The sequence below is a fragment of the Malaya genurostris genome, chromosome 1, assembly GCF_030247185.1.
Source record: "Malaya genurostris strain Urasoe2022 chromosome 1, Malgen_1.1, whole genome shotgun sequence".
Classification (NCBI taxonomy): domain Eukaryota; kingdom Metazoa; phylum Arthropoda; class Insecta; order Diptera; family Culicidae; genus Malaya; species Malaya genurostris.
In genome coordinates this window covers 43,878,110-43,899,986 of record NC_080570.1, presented here as the reverse complement: position 1 = coordinate 43,899,986, position 21,877 = coordinate 43,878,110, and the positions used below count along the sequence as shown (strand labels likewise).

At 36.1% G+C, this 21,877-nt stretch overlaps 1 protein-coding gene across 10 annotated transcripts in view; it reads left to right on the top strand.

The window, feature by feature from the left end:
• LOC131438262 (cGMP-specific 3',5'-cyclic phosphodiesterase) overlaps positions 1-21,877 on the top strand; it is a 189,803-nt gene that overhangs the window by 3,095 nt on the left and 164,831 nt on the right. For 3 of the 10 annotated variants that reach the window (XM_058608185.1, XM_058608151.1, XM_058608176.1), the window contains exon 2: positions 17,176-18,049. The exons of 3 other annotated variants lie outside the window; for them this stretch is intronic. The gene's annotated coding sequence lies outside the window, so the exon portion shown is untranslated. Of the gene's footprint in view, positions 1-17,175; positions 18,054-21,877 lie in introns of all 10 variants that reach the window. 4 more of the 10 variants (XM_058608234.1, XM_058608224.1, XM_058608215.1 and 1 more) reach the window with 3 other exon arrangements.

Here is a 21,877-nt window from a genome sequence, read left to right as displayed (position 1 = left end):
CCGAAAAGTTGATGCAGATCCGACTTTCGGTTCCGGTATTACAGCGCGATAAGTGGAAAAATTTTTCAATTTCATGAGTATTCTTTCACAAGCGATGGCAGAACGAGATGTAAATTTTTTTATAAAACTTTTTAGTAAATTCATTTAATTTGCAGATCTTGTTAGTTGGTGGATATTTAGACCTACTTTGGGACTACTAGTTATTGGTTTCCGCTTCCGAAATCACCGAAAATAGTTAAGAATAAATCCGTAAACGGAACTCACCTCGATTTATCAGCAACGGTCACACTGATTTTCACAGTTCATGATTCAAATTAAAGCTATCATTGTCTTAAAAGATACTGTGCAACTTCATCCAGATCCGACTTCCGGTTCCAAAACTATATGGCGATGAGTGTCAAAACTTTCAAACCGTCATTCAAAATGACGATGCAAAACCGTTACTTGCTGGTACGGAAGAAGTGATTTGTTCAATTTCGCATAGCGTGCAGCGTTGCCAAATTTGAATCTACAATTTTGCAGGAAAATAATCTGTTAATCTGTATCGGGAGGATCAAAATTCTGTATTGGAAATCTGTATGTGAAAATGATAAGAAATTAAAGCACGACGAAATAAAAAAGATAATTAATCGACTCTGAAAATAACAGCTTCTTTTTAAAAAAGGTAGCGTATTGTAATGTAATTGGCAATCATTTTCTTTTTTCTCATATAGAAAGTTTATCACTTGAAAATTTGACCAGTGAAAATTGGTTCGGAGGGCTAAGTGTCCTGTACCATTCGACACAGTTCATCGAGCTGAGCAATGACTGTGTGTATGTAGGTAAGTGTGGGTAATAATTTTTCTCAGAGAAGGCTTGACAGATTTTCACAAACTTAGGCTCAAATAAAAAATCTCCTTGTCCCATAAGTTTCTATTGAATTTAGTCACGCTATCATAGGGTAAAGTGTGTTTAAATTCTTCTAGATTTGGCTCAAAACTGATTGCGTTTGCAGACTATATTAGTTACTTACTAAACGAATCGACTTCGGCTATACCGTTTCTCAGCTCCCGGTTTCGGAAGTATCGGAAATAGTGGTCAAAAGCTCTAAAGCGAAGCTTACTCAATTTTATCAGAGATGATTTGATAAATTTTCACAAACTTGGGCACAAATGAATGATCCTATAGTCCTATAGTCATAGGTTGCTGTTGATTTTTTTCCGGGTCCGACTTCCGGTTCCGTTGCTATAGCGTGAAGTAAGTTTAAAATTTCAAACCATCATTTAGTGCGACGATGCCAAATAAAGCAAAATTCTCATTAATTTGACATGACTGTTCACAAATCGAAAAGAATATGTTAGTTTATGCTTTGCAGAATATTCTAGTGAAATTTTTTTTTTAAATAAGTAAGAAGTGTAAGAAAAAGTGTACCTCTAAGTGGATTTTAAAAGTTTTTTTTATTAGGATGATTTCTAATACGAATTTGGGCTTATTTTTAATACAAATTCATTCAGATTGAGTCGAGTAGATAACAAAAGTGTGCTTCAACACTTTCGACACATTTTCGGCAACATTCTTCAAACCAAATAAATTGGAAATAATACATTTGAACATGGTCAAATAAGCTATCATTGTGCGAATACAAAAAAGTGCTATTCGTCGGTTGCGTCATTTATACGATCATATCTCCAGAAACGAAAGGTTCACTCATATGATCATCGAACTAGATGAATAATTCAATAGTAGCTTTTCAATGAACCTAAGCTTGTTAATATCGACGAACCCATCTTCAAGAAAATTGAGCATAACAAAAATTGCGGTTTGACGGATACGTCACTTCAAAGGTCATATCTCCGGAATCGGTAGTGTCAGCTATTTGAACTTTGAACTTTATCCACAATCCAATAGTAGCTTTCAAACGAGCCTAGGATTTTTGAAATCAGGTAAACAATATTTGATGTAAGTGAACGTACTGTCGGTTACGTCATTTATACCATTATATCTCCGGAACTAGAAGTGATAGAAATTTGGTCTTTTATCTTGATCAGTGATATCATAGTAACTTTCAAGCGAGCCTGTTTATGAAAATCGGTTCAGTCATCTCCGAGGAAATTGAGCGGTAAGAAAAAGTTGGTTTTGTGGTTTACGTCACTAATGCCATTATATCTCCGGAACCAGAAGCGTTCAGCCATCTTCGAGAAAACCGAGCGTCAGAAAACGGGTGTTTTGTCGATTACGTCATTTATACCATTATATTTCCGTTTCTTAGTCACTTATCATGTTAGTTTTAGAATCAAAGATTGGTACAAAAATGAGGAGGTTTTATGCCTGCCGGAGGCAGAGGTTTTAAAATTCTCAACTCCAGCGGGCTTTTCCCTGCTTCACATCCATACATACATACATACAATATTGTATTTTAGTTCAACCCCCACTCCGACTCTCCACCATATCCATTGGAAACTAACTAGATTCGCTCGTCGAAATTAACCCAGTCGTCTCTTTTTCTTTCTCCCTGTCTTCCACCATGCATTTTTCGATCACTAATTAGATCTACATGCCGATTCTAACAACGTTGCTAGCCCACACTCGTCTACCACCTTTTCCACCAACCCTTGTATTCTATTCTCACATTTTTCTTCTCTCTCACCTTTTAAGCAAAATAAGGACTGTTACTGCCATGTAAGGCTTGGTGTCATCAGCTAGTTATAGGATTTTAGATTTAGTTTTAATTGTTAGTGTTCAGTACAAATATATCTGTTGGATCATTGTAATCTGTTGATACAAATGATGAGAAGGTTTTATGCCTGCTGGAAAGAGAGAGAGAGAGAGAGATTACCAAATTTTATTTCATCGGGCTTTTCCCTGCTCTCAAATAAATAAATAAACTAGAAATGATAGCTATTTGATCTTTGGACTTGATCCATAATACAATAGTAGCTTTCAAACAAGCCAAAGCTTGTTGAAATCGGTTCTGTCTTCTCCGAGAGAATTTATCGGTAAAACAATCTTCGAAAGGTACACACACAGGCATTCTGCGATCTCGTCGAGCTGAGTCGAATGGTTATATAATACTAGGGGTCTCGGGAGCTCCGATCAAACATTATTTTTTCCAGGAATTCTATTACTTTTCTATAGAGAAAGGCAAACGTGCCTTTGATATTTTTCGAATAATTTTATTTTAAACCTTAATTTTAAGGGCTGAGGACAGTACCGTAAAGTGGTAGTTTTTTTTTCTAGTTTCCCGTTTCAAATTAAATTTTCTTCGGAACGGTGCAGAATATAGAAAAACCCACCTGACAATGTATTCGAAATTTAGTTGAGAATATTCTGCGAAAATTTCAGAATGATTAATTGAGTTTAGCGGTCGTGTTGTATTTTTTTCTGACTGAAGAACTGCTGAAAATTGGAACGCTCGGAAATGCATACCTCTACTTGTTCAACGAATATTTCGGCTTTGAAGGTTTGTATCATAAATCTACCGTGACAAAGTCTAGATAATTTAGTTTAGATGCGATTAGTACATAAAAACATATATGTTATCGCTATAAAAATAAAGTCTTGTATTTTTCTGTGAAACAAAGTCAGCTTCAATGCATCCACCATTTTGGTGTCCTGATAGCATTCTGAAAAAGGAGAGAGAAATAAAATTGGCTAGACAAGGCTGCCAAACACACAGACATTCAATCTTTGTGAAAGTTGAATATTATTTCATTGTTCTTTGGAATCCATGTAATGTCCAACCCATACGATAGATTCATGTGATAAAACTTCTCATCAAAATAATAAAATGTGTTCTGGTAACTCGGTACAGTTTGCTCTTATACGAGAGAGTACAAGCGAAATACGATGCGCAAAGGGAATTGAGTAAGCCACGTGGTCGATTTAAAACTCAACACGCGACCCTCTCTCCTCAGACCTTAAGTCCACATTTGATGTAAATTGGATTTGTGTGAATTAAAAAATGAAGAAGTTTATTAATTTATTAATATTGATAGTTATTTGAACAGTAGAATATAATGCTACAGATTAAGAAGAATTAGTTTGCTCATTACGACTTTTCTCATAGAAGCAGACGTTTTCGAGATATTAAGATATGAAAGTCAAAGAACTAGGGTTTTTGTCATTTGCGCCGATTAAACAAGTCAATCGTCACTTTTAAAGAGAATAAATTCCATTTTGTTTCCCTATATTACAAACTTTGTACTATTTCGTCATTAATGTATCAGTTGTAGACTAACCGCTCAAAAAGTAATTTTCGAAGTCAGACGAGAAAAGTTAATATAAGTGAATTGAAAGGCTTATGTATGTTATAAAGTACCTATTTCAGACTTCAACTTCATCAACCAGAGTAGGAATAGGTAGAAGCAAAGGAACATACCAGTGAACTACACTCAAAATAATAATCATGTTATAGTTACGTGAAAAGTTATGTGAATATTTTCCACCCTACTTTTCACGTAGGTTTTAGTGGACTGGCATTTAAAAGCTGTTTAATGCATAATCCAGTAAAAGTTACGTGTTTCATAGGTAAAATGTAATGCTCTGTTCATATCACATTTACCTATCAGTTCATATGAAATTTAGATACCAGAGAATTACTATTTTATATATTGGTTGAAGTCAAAAGGGAGATTTCAGATTTTTATACAAATCTATAAAATGAAAAATACCATGAAAAATAAAACATTTGTTTCAGAAAATTAGCATGTAATTTCTGGAATGGTCCGGTCGATGTAGCAAAAAATTGTAATTAAATAACATTTCTCGCAAATATTTACACTATACTTACACTTTGAGGGTCACTGTTCGCCATTTTCAAAATCGAGTTTTTCACACTGGAAATTCACGTAGATTGTTTGACGTTTGGTCAATTCACGTTAACCTTATGTGATGACTCTATTCATTTCAGAGGATGTTCGTATAACATTCATATTCGTCACGTAAAATATTCAATTTGACATTTGAAACCATTTTACGTGATTTTTCAAGTGAATCGAACGTGAATTTTTATTTGAGTGTATTATCTACTTACTACTACACTGAAATGAAAATCTTATTTATATTCATTAGATTTGTCATATGAATCATATGCAGAATATAATTCATAGAAATTATATGGAAACTTATAATCTTTATTTAATGTGTACGTAAAATCTAACTGGACGTTATCATAATGAAAGTTATAAAAATATCCCATATAATTTATATGGAAATCCGATGAAAGTCGTGAATAGTTGTGTCCTCGATATTCATCAACTGCTCCAGACCATTGTTTTCAGGAAGTTCCGCATCTCAATGTAATTTTAAATCGCTGACACGACACGTCGCTCATCCAACCTTGTTCAAGGATATGCGTTAACGGACCATGAAATATATATCCGGTACATTTCATTACTCTATCTGTCTAGTAAAGCTTGAATCCTCAAAGAAAAGTAGTAGTTGGCAATTATCTGCTATTCGTATGACCTCCATTGAAAGTTATATATATATATATATATATATATATATATATATATATATATATATATATATATATATATATATATATATATATATATATATATGTATATAAATTTTATAAAACTAGTCATATGGTATATATGAACCTATCTAAATAAATTCGAAGTGAATATAATATGCGCTTCATAAATTGTTCCAATGTATGTTGTGCGGATATCTAGTAATGGTTATAAGACGCGCCAATAAATTTGACTCAGACTGGAAATTTCATTCGTTATATGGAAATCCTGTAAAAATAACGATAAGAAGAGTTTTATGTTTCATAAGATTATCTCATATATTTGACATGATGTTGAACACATCTTGTAACTATTATTGGAAATGCTAATAGTGCAAAATCATTAGAATATCATATAATGTGAAAAAGAAAATTTAGCTCAGTGTAGTACGTACCACCGAATTGTTTATTCAGAAATTTTCCTGTTTCACATGTTAATAGCATGCATCGTAGAATGAGTATGTGATAAATCTCTTTCAAAACAGTTACTAAAGTACGATATGCACACAGAAAAAAATGACATTTTTCAGGTGACCTGATCCCGCATATAAGGCAATACATCAAGACTTAATTTGTCAAATGACGGAAGGTTCCATTTGTAATTACTTAATGTTGGATGAGACTGAATTTTACTGGCTCCGACTGTAACTTTCATTTGGCAAGCAAGTGCGACTGCATGAATTATAATGCACCATTTACCAGCCAAGCAGATGTAGGCTTCTGTAGTTCGGTCGATTCACGGACGTGCTTTCTTTGTGATCAAGTCGCCGCTCTCGCTACCAGTGTTTTTTTGTTTATTTCAATGAATTTCATGTACATGTTCTCGAACGTAAATTTAAGTGAAATGCGACGTTTCATTTATGTGCATCTTATTAGATGAAAAATCACAGGGTTTTTTCGAAGTGTGTATTTTTTTATATTTCGTTTACGTTTCGCCTTCGGCTCATCAGTGCATTAGCAGGTTATGTTGAACTGCTAATGTCACCTCGTGGAACGTAAAATAAATCGGAGCCGAAAGTGGAACGTAAATGCGCCAATTAACACAAACTGGTTCTCATGAGGGTTTTAGGACCCCCGAAAAACAGAATTCAACTGAGTGTCCCAACCTTAACTCGTTACTCTATAAATCATGTGTTTTACGAGAGAAAACTAATTCAAAGCAACACCGCAAAAACTTCTGAATGGATGGAAATTCTAAGAGGAAGTACTTTGCTACATGATGGCCGCTGCAAGCTGTTCAGTATGAAAATTCTTCAACCATGTTGCTATATTTAATCTTCAGGTTTTGTCGCTTAACTCTTGAATGGAAAAGTCGACAGCTCTTGACTTCCGCCATGGTTTGACGTACAAGTACCACCCAGATGGTTTCTTTATCGTAACTCTTTCTTAATAAAGCAAAGATAAACTGAAGAAAAAAAGTCCAATAGAAGCTGAAACAATGCAGGGGTAGGTACTACATTTCGTTGTGAAGCTTGACTTTTTGTTTCAGCAGATGGCACTGACGATTCAGTGATTTACATGGCATATACTTGGCTAGTGCTGTGATTCTATTGACGATAATAATTTTCTCAGGTCGAGGGTCGAACATACGACAACTGGTTTGCCCAAAAAGCTTTTTTTCTGTGCCGTGTCTTGAATGTCTGTAACTAACTTCGTTGACATAAACGTGCCGGATTCTCTCATTGCAGTTATTGTCTCCGGTTTCAGTTATTCCAGAGCAGAGTACGCTTTGTTGGTGACAGATTCCTTATTAATTATTTCTGATGGATCGATGGATGGTCAAAAGAGACGTTTAGCAACGACATACATCCTCGTGCAACTGAGTGATGACACACACTAACCTAGGACAGGACCTGACAATTGTTTATCCATTTCGAGAGCTAGCTTTGGTCCATAGCACAGTGGTTCGAATAAATAAAAACGTGGACGTAAATCAATAGCTGCCAAAACGTTCTTTCAATGCATATAGTTGCTTTTAAGAAATTATTTACAGATATATACCGCGTAATTTGATTATATCCCTAATTGTTCATGGCCTACTTTAACTAAAACTATAACCATAATTTTTTTCAGAAGAGATAAAAATTTTTTTCTTCTGCAAAGTTATAGAACTGTTGAAAATAATTTACTTTGTCAAATATACTAAAAGTCTAAGTCGCACCGTTTCGGATATACAAAGCGTTTTATGGCAATCCCTTTAAAATCAGTTTTTTTATTCAAAACTTGTTTCGAGTTATTTTGTTATGCATACTTTGTTTGGAATAGTTGTAGAAAATAAAAAATCCCATATTTTTGTTCAAGGTAGCGCATAGGTGTTCTTTCCTGGCAAAGTCATATAACATTTCACCTTTTTTTACCTATAATAAAACCTTGCACCGAAGCGAAATATGCAACTTTATGCAGCTGATTGTTACAAAATTTATAGGAAAAGATATTCCCAATAATATAAAAAAAATCTAAGTGGAACTCAATGGAACTTTTTTATTAGGCCTTTTTAAAGTTAGTTTCAGTTATTGAATTATGGCAACCCCCTTAAAACTAGTTTTCTAATCCTAACTTGTTTCGAGTTATTTTTTATGCATACTTTGTTTGTAATAATATTAGAAAATATAATAATATTAGAAATTTGCCATAATTTTGTACAAGGTAATGCATAGCTTTATTCTTTTCTGGAAAAGTTATACATCATTTTACCTTTTTTACCTAGAAAACCTTGTGCCGAAACGAAATATGCAACTTAATTCAGCAAACTTTTACAATACTTATAGGAAAATATATTCCCAATCCAATTCATTTTTCAATGAGAATATTTTGAGTACTATTCGTGTGACTCATTTTCACTATGGCTATGCTGAAAACATGAATGGTGAAGAAACGGAGGGCGTCATGCGTCTGCTATTTCTGTAACTCACTTTTACATCTAGTCTTAAAAATCGTGTTGCTTTGCGGAAACTCTTCGTAAAGGTTTGTACTTTTACAATACTTTATCATATTTTGTTTAGAATTTTTTTTTTCTTTTTTGTCTTTCTCATATAGAAAGGTTATGCAATCACTATGAAAACCGACTTTTGAACCGAGGCCCAGAGGGCCGAGTGTCATATACCATTCGGCTCAGTTCGTCGAGTACGCAAAATGTCTGTGTGTGTATGTGCGTATGTGTGTATGTAACGTTTTTTGCACTAACTTTTCTCGGAGATGGCTGAACCGATTTTCGCAAACTTAGATTCAAATGAAAAGTTAGTTCACTTATTTTCACAATTTTTTTCACATTTTACCCCATAATTCCGGAACCGGAAGTCGGAACGAAATAATATATATAATAATATTGTGGTCCCATACAAAATTCCTGAATATTATTTCGTTCCGACTTCCGGTTCCGGAATTATGGGGTAAAATGTGAAAAAAATTGTGAAAATAAGTGAACTAACTTTTCTCAGAGATGGCTGAACCGATTTTCACTAACTTGGATTCAAATGAAAGATCTTAAGGTCCCATATAAAATTCCTGAATATTATTTGAATCCGACTTCCGGTTCGGGAGTTATGGGGTAAAATGTGCAAAAACAAGAAAATATGTGTCCAAATTTTTCTCATAGATGGCGCGACCGATTTTCGCAAACTTAGATTCATATGAAAGGTCTTGTGGTCCCATACAAAATTCCTGAATATTATTTGAATCCGACTTCCGGTTCCGGAATTATGGGGTAAAATGTGCAAAATATTGTGAAAATAAGTGCACTAACTTTTCCCATAGATGGCTGAACCGATTTTCACAAACTTAGGTTCAAATGAAAGATCTTGAGGTCCCATAAAAAACTCCTGAATATTGTTTGGATCCGACTTCCGGTTCGGGAGTTATGGGGTAAAATGTGCAAAAAAGAAAATATGTGTTCTAACTTTTCTCATAGATGGCGCGACCGATTTTCACAAACTTAGATTCAAATGAAAGTAATCCCTGAATTTCATGCGGAACCGACTTTCGGATCCGGTTAATCTTTCAAGAATCGCAGAGAATTATTTTGAAGAATACGACAGTATTATATATGATAGTATGATTGATATGAGAAAGGCATCATTACACCACTAGGTGGACACAGAAAACTCGGGCGATAGCTTGACTGATACTGATTGATCGAATGCAATGTGACTAAGTGACATATTGTAACGATTTATTAGGTAACATTGATTACCTAATTGATTGATTAGGTTGTTAAAAGTATTGGGAAAAGTTATTTATTTAAATGTCTCGTGTTGGCGGTTCAATGCATAGGACGCTGGTCTTACAAGCCAGTTGTCGTATGTTCGAGCCCCGAGCTGGAAGGATTCTTAGTGTCAGTAGGATCCATAGTACTAGCCATGCAATGATTCTGTACACTAAGAATCGGCTGCGAAGTCTGTTGAAAAAGAAAGGCCAAATTCCAGACTTTGCTTTTTTACTTATTTAAATGCTATCTAAAAATTTGTAGTAGATACTTATGTAATAGAGGTACATTCTACGTAGATAAATCCAGAAAAAAACTGTTTTTAAAATAACGCGAATATATCTAAAAAAATAATGTGTTTACATTATTCAAACTTTAGCAAATATATTTAAAATGTTTATTTTTTCAAAATAATTTTTTTTTGTGAAACAAATTTTTTTCATTCGAAATTGGTACTACTCCCTTAACAAAAATTACGGTGCCACTTTCAAAAGAAGTGTTATATAATCTTGTAGAACTCCATCGAAGACACGTTAGCTCTTAAAAATCAGTGAAATAGTGAATGGACACTACGCAATTGACATAAATGACGTTCATTTGCCATTGAAAATTTTCAACAGGAATCGTTTCCGGTGAAAGGGAGAGAATATTTGTTTTGCGGTTTGCTGTCTTCGTCCGCAGCCAAGTGACAGCATTCGAATACAGCAATTTCGTTTACCTGAATGGTTATGACCAAATCAACAGATATGTTAGTTAAATTACCAACATTTTAGTTGCAACAACCAGGGCGTGAAACAACAGTTGCAATATTGTAATTTTGTGATGTGTGGAACCATGAGACCTTAAATTTGAATATACGTTTACGAAAATTCCAGTTCTATGTTGACGATTTTGACTACTACTTCCGTCATTTTCGGAACTGGAATCCGGGGACCAGTTTAGCTGAGATCTGTTTGGCTATCAACGTTTGGCCATCAAAAAACATAACCTACAAATTGGACTTGTACAAAACATTTCAAAATATGTTTAAAGTTGTTTGCATCGTCACTCTAAACAACGGTTTGGAATGTGATGCACTCATTAACCTGTAAATTCGAAACCAGCAGTCAGATTTGGAGAAAATCAGCGGTTTTATATGAAAACCTTTCGTTTTATTTTAGAAAAACCGATATAGCCATCTCTAAGAAAAGCGAGTGAGTTCAATTTTTGAGTATGTGACCATTATTTTCGGTACTTCCGGAGCCCCAATCGGTAATTGGCACAGCCAAGTCAATTCTAATAGTAAATAGAATAATTCATAAATTGGATTAAGTTTACGAATAATTAAGAAGACTTTTTATTTATTTATTTATTTTACGTTTTAAAAGACCGTTTGAAACTTTAAGGAGCATGAAACTTTGCAAACGTATGAGTAATGTCAACAATGTGTGCGTAAAAATAAACTCCTGCGTTCTTTTTCCTGATTTTATTCAATAAGTTTTCCATATGGTTGAACAATAAACAAATCAGCTCATTCTGTATAGAATTGCAATTCAAGGAAAGCGAAAATCTTAGTCTAAAACTCTTCCGTTTTTATGAAAACTGTTCGGGAAAAATTATTTTAGTTTCAGCTTGCTTCCACTAACACATTTGATTAGCAACGAACACATTCCTATATGGATATTCTCTTGCAGAAATTATTACGAAACAAAGATTTACGTACCGTCTTTTAGTAATCCCGCTAAATAGGAACCTTTAATTTACCACGCGAAAGGCAATGGATATGGAAGGCAGTCATAAAACTGTTTATTTTTTAGAAAACTTATTTTTTAACAGAAAATATTTAGTTTTCGTTATTTTGTGTATGTTGTGTAGCGCGATCTAATACAAATGCATTGAAGCAGTGTTACCAACTTTTTCAATTAGTTAATTAAATTTATAAAATGTAGGCAATTATCCATCAAACATTGGTGAAGAATTGATCAAAACTAATATTTCATCCAGGTTTAACATTCGTTGAATAATCAATTATTGCTAAAAAAGATTGTTTGAAACTCAATCGCCACTTTGATAAACTGATTGCACTGCATATATAAATACATAGATCAATGAGATACGTTTTATTAATTTTTAGTTGTTTGACGTAAAGCCGCCATAACTAAGTTAAGTTTTTGCAATGACTGAGCGGAAACATATATTGGAGAAGCCAAATGAATGAAAAACTAACAGAAAAGATGAATTTTTGGAAAAAGATACGCTCAGAGACAGGACTCGAACCTCGTTCTTATGCATTCCATGCATACGCGCTACCATTTCGCCACTCTGAATTTTATATTAGTCACTCTAAAACGCCAAACAGACACAATAGCGCGTACATCGAACATGGTCTACATCCTGGCCGTCACCCGACCGAAACCTTATGTCCAAACATCTCTGTCCATCAAACACTAGTCTTCTCGCTTTATACCTACTTCTCCGATCAAGCATTGAGTAGGAGAGTGTATTTATAATCGCTCGTCACCTTCTTTAATGGTGCCAGTCGCTGGCTGGACATCGTCAGTGACAGACCCGTATGAAGGTGGTATTGATTGTCTGCTCTTTCCTACCAGAAGCAGATTGTTACGGAAAATCAAACCGCAATTGTTTTTAACGATTTATTAATTTTTAGTTGTTTGACGTAAAGCCGCCATAACTAAGTTCAGTTTTTGCAATGACTGAGCGGACATTAAAGAAGGTGACAAGCGATTATAAATACACTCTCCTACTCAATGCTTGATCGGAGAAATAGGTATAAAGCGAGAAGACTAGTGTTTGATGGACAGAGAAGATGTTTGGATATAAGGTATCGGTCGGGTGACGGCCAGGATGTAGACCATGTTCGATGTACGCGCTATTGTGTCTGTTTGGCGTTTTAGAGTGACTAATACAAGATTCAGAGTGGCGAAATGGTAGCGCGTATGCACGGAATGCATAAGAACGCAGGTTCGAGTCCTGTCCCTGAGCGTATCTTTTTCCAAAGATCCATCTTTTCTGTTAGTTTTTCATTTATTTGGCTTCTCCAATATATGTTTCCGCTCAGTCATTGCAAAAACTGAATGAGATACGTGCCAAATAAAATGTACATAATATACAAATTACCAACACAAGAAAACTTGGTTTACATTTCATCCTTAAGCCCTCATGAAATTCGGATTTGTGGTGGATCATAATACTTTTAATTTGAATTTAAGCTTATGAAAATCATCTGAAAAAAATTATTCCCGTGTTGGTTCAATGAATTGGGCCCCGACCTGGAAGGATTCTTAGTGTCAGTAGGATCGTAGCATCAGCCATGCAATGATTCTGTACGCAATGAATTTACAGCAGAAGGCTAAATTCCACAAACGGAATGTAATATACCAAGGTTTTGCTTTGTTTCTCTTAAAAATCGGAGGGGAGAAGATTTCGAACCACTGGGGACCGGGCCATATTGGGTTCGATTGATACAAAATTAACAAATTCTAAGAATTGGAATAGTTTTTATTTTCAACATTCATCAATCTTGTTATACCGGAATTCGGATTCAGTTTATATGTAGAACGTATTTAAGGCATTGTAAAACCTTTCATTTGAATAAAAATGTATGGCTGAGTTCCATTTCAGAGTTTTCGACCACTATTTCTAGTACTTCCGGAACTGTAAACTAGGGCCCTGTAAATATGAAGTTATTTGGTTATCTGCTAACAAGATCTACTATATAGAGAAATTTATTAATAATTTTTCAAGAAAATTGCATCTCTATTTTTCTTTTCTCGTATAGAAAGGCTAGGTAAACATTGTAAAAATTGATTTTTGAAACGAGGCCGAGTTTCTGGTACCACTCAATTCAGTTTATCGAGTACACGAAATTCTTGTGTGTATGTGTAACAAAAACATGCATTCGATTTTCTCGGAGATGACTGGATTTACATAAACTTAGATCCAAATTAAATGTCACTTGATTCCATAGTCCTCTATTGAATTTCATCCGCATCCGACTTCCGGTTCCAGAGTAACGGGGTAAAATCAATTTTCTCAGAGACAGTTGGACCAATTTTTACAAGCTTATGTTCAAATGGTAGGTCTTATAATCCCATAGATCCCTGTTGAATTTCATATGGATATGACTGCCGGTTCCGGTAGTCTGTGTTTGTATACGAGGAGTGTGGGGGGTGTTAGGTTAAAGTCCTCGTAGTCTCATTTTTTATTGAGAAAAAATTAACTTTGCAATTCAGTTAACCCAACTAATTTTTTTTAATTTTTTTGTCACTACGTGAAACTATCATCAGCTTGGCTTTACTCAACGGGAAATGGATTCGAGAAGGGTAAATGATTGACATATCAAAAGTTAGATTTACGACAATTATAAAAAAAATATAAACTCTCTGCTCGTTAAATTAAGCCACTCTTCGAAAAAATCATATTTCGCTTCCTATCGTTCATCCGGTAGAGACATTTGAGAATTTTTGTATCTCGGTTTGTTTTTCTTGAAAAAATGAGAATTTATGGAAACATGTCAAGATAAAAAGATTTTCATAGCCTGCTTAAAAATTAGCACGGTTTTGAAAATCCTTAACGATAAAAATCTTTAAAACCTTTTTTTAATCCACCTAGTGATGTAATGATTCCTCTCTCATATTAAGGAGTGTATCGATAAGTAGTTAGCAACATTCAAACAGTTATTACTCTGAAATGGCTTAATTTTTTGCAGCGTGTTTTGCGGTGACATGTTTGTTAACATGTCAATGACAGCTGCGCAATCGATTGGTTTCGGTACGGTTTATCGTTTCAATGATGAGTCGAATTGATCCGGAAACGCGAAAGAAAATTCTGCACACTTGGTGCTCAGAAAGTGGTGTCACGTACAACGAAATTGCAAAACGAGTGAAAGTGCACCACACCAGTGTCAAAAATATTATCGAGAAGTTCGGTAAGACCCTTTCCATGAAGGATTTGCACCGATCCGGTAGGAAAACGGGTCCCAGCCAGCCCGGCCGGGACCTAAAAGTGGTTGAATACATAAGGAAAAACCCATCGGCGTCGACGCGGTATTTGGCCAAGCAGTTCAACACCAGCATCGGGATGATTCAACGGATCAAAGTTTGGAACTCCCTGAAAACGCACAAGAAACAGAAGGTGCCGAATAAGTCCCTTGTACAGCAAGTTCAGGCCAAAATAAGAGCGCGAAAGCTGTATAACCGGATTCTACAGAATAAAGACGGATGCATCCTGATCGACGTCGAAACCTACGCCAAGGAAGACTCTCGAGCGCTGCCCGAACCGTAATATTATACGAAATCGGTATACCAGGACCTGGACGACAATGACACCACAGTGGCGATGGAAAAGTTTGGGCAGAAAGTGTTGGTCTGGCAAGCAATTTGTAACATACCTGTCGTCGATGCGGTCGTCGATTTTCTTCACGAAGAACACAATTAACGCCAAGGTGTACGAGGAAGAATGTTTGAAGAAGAGAATGCTGCCACTGTACAGAAAGCATAAGGCTCCTCCTCTCTTCTGGCAGGATTTGGCTTCAGCCCACTACGCCAACTCCGTTCTACAGTCGTTGTCAAAAAATAATGTACAATTCGTGGAAAAGGACATCAACCCACCGAACTGCCCGGATCTTCGACCAATTGAAAGGTATTGGGCAATTGTCAAGCGGCTCTTTCGGAAGGAAGGTACAGTGTCCCAAAACATGCAGGAGTTCAAAAAGAACTGGACAGCTACCACCAGGAAAGTCACAAAAGTAACTGTGCAGAAGAATGTCAAGTCCAAAGTGCGAGCAGAAACTAGGATTTTCTTCAATATAATCAGTGAAATGCATAAAAATGTATTTTTTCTACAATATATCGAAAACTGATGTCAAAATATGTTTTTTTCGCTTTTTTATTCAATAATCAATGTTGCTAACTACTTTTCGATACACTCCTTACTTATATTTTCAAAAATATCAGATTATGTAAAGAAATTTTTTTCTTGAATCTTGAATAAAATATGAAAATATTCTTTATATATGAACTAACATAACCTTTTTAAGTGTGAAGTTAATAAGAATTTTTCCTTATTTTGCATCGTCGTCTTGTTTTTTTGTGATAATATAAGTAAGTAAGTGCAAAATGAATAAAAGATTTATAGATTTACATATTTTTCACTTGAAAAACCTTGCACGCTATACGAAATTGAACAAAGCACGTTACGAACGAATCAAAGCCGGTGGTGTTTACTTCTTCCGTACCGCACGTACATTTTGAATAACGATTTGAATGTTTTGACACTCATCGCCTTATAGTTTCGGAACCGGTTCTCGGATCTGGATGAAATTTCACCGTATCTTTTAAGGCAATTAAGAGCTTGAATCACATTTTTTTTGAAAATAATTTTACCCGTAACTGAGAAATCGAAGTAAGTTGCGTTTTTGGAGCTTTTCTAGGGTCTAGTAGTCCCAAAGTAGTTTTATATATTCACTAACTAACAAGATCTGCCAATGTGCACCTCGTTTCGCCATCGCTTGTGCTAAAATACTCATGAAATTGAAAATTTTCACTAATCGCACTGTAACACCGGAACCGGAAGTCGGATCTGGATCAACTTTTCGGTTTCGACGATATTTACGAAGAGTTAACACAACTGATTGATTATGTTTTATAGCGACACTATTTCGAAGTGTTTTTGGGATGTGTATCAATACTTGGTTAAAGTTTCACTAGATCCTTTTCATTTCATATTTTATGTTTAATTTCTACGGGCTGAACCAACAATGACTTAAGACGTGATACTACTGTTTGCCAGAGAAGTTTGATTGAAAAAAATTAAAAATTTCTTAATTTAAAATCCCACTCCGTGCTCGTGCCACCAGGCGCTTCTCCGCCAAAACGGCTGGTTGACTGCAGCGATGCCAGATAGTAGTTTTGTCATTTCCGTAGATGGCATTTTTCTCGGAAGCTCTCACGGTGAAAAGCTTTTTTTTGCTCGCCAGACAAAACTAGTTTCCGTAGTTCTCCGTTGATAAATTGTAATTTCCGTAGATTTCCGTAGAAAAATTCCAATTTCCGTAGATTTTGTCTACGGATCCGTAGATCCGTAGAAAATGTTCGAATCCGTAGATCTACGGAGATTTCCGTAGATCTGACATCGCTGGTTGACTGTATTCATCCACAAAATATAGTAAACATTACTATCAGCTTCGATTACAAACACAAGCTAACAGCATTAGCTCATTGGCTCACTCAACGACTCACAAACACATCGCCTCGTTATATCACAAGTTCAGAGTTTGACATGACACAAACAGGCCGCAAGGACGCTCCCGTTTCTCATTCCCATCGCAGCATCGACGACGGGTCGAATCCTCGTCGGCAGTCGACAGCAAAGCAGGAGAGCGCTGAGTTCACAGCTTTCGGCTGACGAAGTTCGTGAAGAACTCACGTTTTCCGAAAGCAGTCATTCCTGAGAACTGAGCTTATCAGTTGAATCTTAGGAAGGAAAAAAACATTACTGAAACAGATAGGCAGTTAGTAAGCGGCATAACTGTGCGGCGTTTGACCGAAACCTGACAGCCCCAGAAGCAGTTCGGACTCAGTGTCGTACGGTTGAGTTTCCGCTGGTAATACCGCAACAACAGTCAGTGCGCTCCCGGTTGGTGGCGGAAAATGTGAGTGGGAGCTAAGTCTGTTATTTTTTTTTGGTTTTCTCGGCGTCCTATTTTTATGCTCCTACAAAGTGAACTTTTGGGGGTGAATTAGATTATTGTGGTGGGTGGAACTGGCTGGCTGATTTCCAGCAGACGCTGTCAGGGCAGTAAGACGCCACAAGGATTGGCTGAATCGTAACCAAGTGAGGTTTGCTCGCCCGAGTGCGAATCGGTAGTATGTGCTAAGGTGGATTTTATTGCTTTCTGAGTGTACGAAGTAGGACGGAAACGAAAGGAAATTATGCGCGGTTAGTCGTGTTAGTGTGTCTGATTCGGTGGAGCATAATTTTCGGGGTTGGGAAATATTTGGCTGGATCTGATAAACTCGTTGTGTAGTGCTATTGCAAGGTGAAAAGGGAAGACCATTTGTTCCGTTTCTCTTCTGGCGCTGCGAAAAGGTTCCGTTCGATGGAGCGACGAAAAATTGATAACAAAGTAATTCAAACGAACAATCGAACGTGAGCGGCGAAAGTCATAACATAAACTCCAGAAGAGATTGTTTTCATTGAAAGTGACGCAGGAAGACGGTGAATGGCTTGAGAATCGGATTAGAGTTCTGAAAAAAAAACATTGGTTGTCATCTCGCGTTAATGTTGCTAAGAATTGTTCAAAATAAAGGGTCTGAACATTTTGCTCACGAGAAACTCGTCCACATATAATAGTAAGTAAGTTTTTTTTATTTTCAAACATACTAATTTTTTTATAAATTGACAATGTTATTCTTCCGTTGAATTATTGTGTTCATTATGAGGTATTCATAACAAATGGTTTGACAGCAGCTAGAGTGGAAACTAGGTTAGATTTGGCATCAAGCGAAAACCACATTGAAAAGCCGTCACATTCTGATCGAAGCAAGCTATGAAATATGACAGTGCAGTGTTTAATGTCGTTTTCGCTTGAGAACACTGAAACTGACCCAGGGTAGTTTCATCAAACAAACACTTTTCACGAAACTGTGTTGTTTTCGCGCTTAGCAACGGCGGTTTGAGCAAACCTGATATAACAACCAGGTTCGAAACTGACTCGATTTTCAGTTCAACAACGTTAAAACTAGGTTCGAAACTAGCTTCAAACAAACGGTTTGACAGCAGTTAGGGTGGAAACTGGGTTAGGTTTGGTATCAAGCGAAAACGACATAAGTAAAATACCCATTTGTGAATACCAGGAATACCACGAATACCAATTTTCGATTTGATTGCAAGCTGTCAAAAATAGGGTACTTTTCAAAAAACTACCTACATTCAACGAAATAAATGGGTTCAATACTACGCATAATTGGTTGAAAAATTCTTGAGTGATTCTAGGAAGCGAGAGAACGGGTTTTTTTTCAGAAACCATTAGATTTAGTGTATAGCCGAGTGCATAGCTTACCTATATATTGTGATTTTCAGCTTGGCATAGAATGCGACAAACAACAGCCCTTACTACATTTTATTCATACGGCTCCCCGCATACGCATGGCTGCCAGATGGCTGACTAAACGCTGCCAGCTGGAAAAATATGGCTGGCAGACATTCTGGTGACCGGCTGCCTCACCGCTGCCAGGAATACAACTCAAACGATACAACCGTATCCACCAGGATTTTTCCACATTGAAATCTTTGACATTTTCAGCGAAGGTGAGAAGATAAAAACTCTCGGCTAACTTGGATACAGGCGACTTTGTTTTGTCAAATTGGATTTGACAACCGTAACTGAATCAATTTTGGTAGCCTTCTGGTGGCCATGGCTACCCAGGTAGCCAAAACGCTATGCGGGTCAATGAGTGTCAGAATCATAGGTGCCAGGTTACCGATTTGCATGTAAATTTGTCGACCTCTTATGTAAGCAGACTGCAATTTGCAGACTTGTTTGGTTTTTCTCGTCACACTTACGAAATTTAACACTTGCATTGGAGTGCAAACGTGAAAACTTTACCTGGCATCTTTGTCCAGGAGTTGGGCAGTTGTTTTAACCCCTTCACTGCCGGTTGTACTGAAGTTTATAGATTTTTTATATCAAGAATTAGAGCAAATAAATGTTTCGAGTGAAGCACGTGGTTTTGAAGACAAAAACGTCGATGAATACAAAGTATCATTGTATAATTATCCTGGTTATAAAAACAATTGTCATTTAACGGTTAATTTAAATGTATATTTTTTTGGTTTATGGTTTCGAAAGGGTTCAATCGAAGCGAATGACAGTTTCGCTATCCACGGTAACCACCAATGAAAATTACTATAATTCAAAAAGTTTAAGTTGGTCTCATAAATTTTATCATATTTAGCATCTATATAGGAATGTAATATCATTAAAGGCGTGACATACATAAATATTCCAATAAGTTTTTCAAATAACTTTGATTCATTTTGCTATTTCTAAGCAATCCAAAAATTTAAAAAATGGATAATTTTCTACCCGGTCTTGGTACTTTCCCTCGTTTAATACTAGGTAGTAAACTACCCAGTTTTTCATACATATTTGCTTTATCCATTATAGAGAACAGGGTATTAACACAGTTTGTTTATTTTTCTTCTTTGCTTACTCATTAAATGAGTTTCCCGGGTTTTGTCGGGAATGGATCGAATACTCCACATAAATGGGTACTTTAATTCGATCGTGTAGTTATTTTCCAAGCAAGATGTTGCGGATTTCCAATAAAGTGTTTGATTCAGGTTTGCTGTTGGCGATGAGAGTTGAAATAATTAAGCAGATCGCTACAGTGTGCTGGAATCAATAAACTAAAACAGCAAGCAGCTCCCAATTGAGTAGCATTTTACGTGATTTAAAAGTGCAATACTTCATTGTTGCATAATGTATGATGCACCAGTACAACAGTTTGAACGAAAAAGTTTTCTAATTCGAGAAGTGGAAAAGACAGATGCTAAGACATTGCCAAATAAACTACTTTGTCATCATGTTGTGTTAGTTTCTTATTAGTGATATTTATGTCGTCGCAAAATCCTGATTGCAAATTGGTGTACAATTTAACTTTTTCAGCACTTCCGAGTTTTCTTTGTATCACGAATGGTCAGTTGACGACCGTATGCTTAAATGTTGGTTTCATCTTTCGAATTGCTAAAAGTGCTCATAATATACACTGCTGGGAAGCTCTTTATTAAGCACTAGGCTGGTCAGCCTTCGAATATGTAGCTATTGTTTCGTCACCTCATTACCCAATTTACACCGATTGTGTTGAGGCTATTCAACTCAAATTCAATAGATCGGCACTTTGCTATCTACCATGGAGTGATCCATTCAACCTTCCAAGCCACGAGGATTGCTGCAGGCTTATTGACTTGGATCTGCTGTCTGCTCGAATGAATGTTTAGAAGACCGTTCTCATCGCGGATTTGATATAATCGCGTATCGATTGTTCTGATGTCCTGCGGTTGGTCATTTTCGACACTCATCGTCGTTGTCTTCGTTCACATCCGATTCTTAGAATTCTCAATTCAAATTTAATTTTACAAACATATACTATACAAATGATTTGTAATGTAATTTAGTTTAATCTAAGTTGTACCATTTGAATATTGTAAATCTGTTGGTACAAAAGATGAGGAGGTTTTATGCCTTTTGGAGAAAGACATCATACAATTCATCTCCCGAAGGCTTTTTCCTGTACTCAAATAAAAAAAATAAAGACACAGGTGTCACATGCCACACAACACGCGAAACGATGGACATATTGCGAAATGAATTTGGTGAGCAGTCATCTCTCGTTATGGATCAGTGAACTGTCCGCCAACATCTTGCGGTTTGACACCATTGGACACTATTTTTTGTTGGGGTTTGTCAAATCTCTTGTTTATGGCAATAAATCAGCATTGATTCATGTACTAGAAGACAACATCTTGCGTGTTGTTGGTGAGACACTAGGCAATATATTCGAAAAAGGTACTCAATATCGACTTAAACGCACCAGTGCCCAACATTTACTTGAAATAATTTTTAAAATGTAAATGGTAAGAATTGATATATTTATTTCCAATGAAGGTGCTATTTATGCCAATATTTCTGTGTTTCTATGAAATCTAGAAATGAAACGCTTTAAAAGTTACTCTTTATATGCGATTAAGATGCTATGAAAACTAGAGCAAAAACTATCGAATAGCTTTCGAGATATCATGTGCGGCAGTTTAAAAAAAGTTTTAAAGTTGAGAAGATCGCACGCGTATACACCACTCCAATTCGTGAAAAATCATTTCACTAACGTCTTGTACGTTTCAAATGTGATTTATGAAAATAGAAAAAAAAATCGATTTGTTTATCTGACATATAAGAGGACGGCCTAAAGTACGATTCAGACGGTTCGTCACCGTCAACCTCCGTCACAGTCACCGTCAAAATTAATTACATGCGTTCTTATGGAGACATTCGCACATCGCGTCACCGCCACGGAACATTTTGACGGATGGAACGTGTGAACGTTCTGGCAAAGAAAGTATTAAACTAATTTTGACGGAAGCTGACGTTCCGCTGACGGTGACGAAAGTAGACGGATCGT